Here is a 1,431-nt window from a genome sequence, read left to right as displayed (position 1 = left end):
TTTGGAGAAGATCTGTTAATAGAAGTAAGCCATGTATCAAATAATAGGTGTATTTAGGCAATGAAATAGAAAAATTAACAAATCATTACATTTAATAAATTTAAGAATAAAGTATGTAATGCAATAATTATCCATTACTTGATTCTTAAATTAACAATTTTACACATTCACATTTGCTACTGACTTAATAAAAATTGTGATATAATTGGCAGGATGAAATAGGAGAGGATAAGTACTATTGTCAAGAGACATGACCTAGAGAGTTGGGAAAGATAGTGAACTAGGTAAAAGCAGGATTTGCCTCCTCCCAGGTCTACATTGAAAGTACAACCAAATTATAAAATAATCAACGTGGAGAATCACCTAAAGTCCAGCTGATCATAATAATGTCTGATAATATAAAGAAGGAACCACATCGAAGCAGGTAGGAGGGGCAAGGTCACAAATCGGGCTGTAGTTTTAGAGGATCACTGGGAGGGAGAGTGAAGCTGCAGAGGTTCCCCTAAAGGAGAGGAGGGTCCTGGCCTCATTTGGGGGCTCCCCAGCTTAGATGCTCAGCCCAGGGAAGTTTCCAATAACTCCAATTATAAAAACCAGAGGGGATTCCGGCCATCTTGATGAGACAAGAGGAGACTAAAACCCTAGATGTCCCTTTGAAGAGACCACACACGGGCTCTCTTACCTGTGCTCACTCACAGGGGACACCTGCCATGGGTTAGAGGCTCGCACGTGATTCATACTGAGAATTTTGCATTACCTGGTGCCAGAACTAGGGCTGGAAGGGCAACCACCATTGTGCCTTAATCCAGCTCTCCTGCAGACCTCCCCAGTTGACTGTGCAGACCCCTCCCACAGGGCCATTAGGAAGTTCTTGCCAGAGAAAATCAGCGTGCCCCACCGAAACCTTCAGATTGCCAGGGCTTTTGCTGCTGGGTGGCTGTCATGCTCTATACCTATTCAGGGCCAAACATTCACAGCTGGCAGCAAACTCTGTGAGAGTGCATTTCGGAGACAGTTTCAGGCACATCACTTATGCCAACACGAACCTGGATTGATCTCGGGATCTATGGGCCAGTCCCAGACAGTAGCTGGTCTTGCTGTGATCCAGGACTTCCATGAGAATGCACGAACGGTTACCAAATTTGCAGCAAGATTGAAGCTGTATTGATCTAATGGCCACTGTCTTCCTAAGACCAGCCCCACCCAACCCATAAATTGCCCAGGTGGCCCATTGACAGTTAACTGCCACAACCCTGCCCTTTTCTATTGGGTTTCCCAATACACACAGGCTACAAACTTTGGCTAGCACAGGGCAGATACTGCAGGGAAACCAGTTGCAGCTAAATGAAATGGAGGCAAGCAACCTACCAGAGACAGAGTTCAAAATCATGTTTATAAGGTTGCTCAATGAACTTAGGGGGAGAATGAATG

The sequence above is a fragment of the Pteropus vampyrus genome, unplaced genomic scaffold (assembly GCF_000151845.1).
Source record: "Pteropus vampyrus isolate Shadow unplaced genomic scaffold, Pvam_2.0 Scaffold54, whole genome shotgun sequence".
Taxonomy (NCBI): Eukaryota; Metazoa; Chordata; class Mammalia; order Chiroptera; family Pteropodidae; genus Pteropus; species Pteropus vampyrus.
This window is presented reverse-complemented; position numbering follows the sequence as displayed.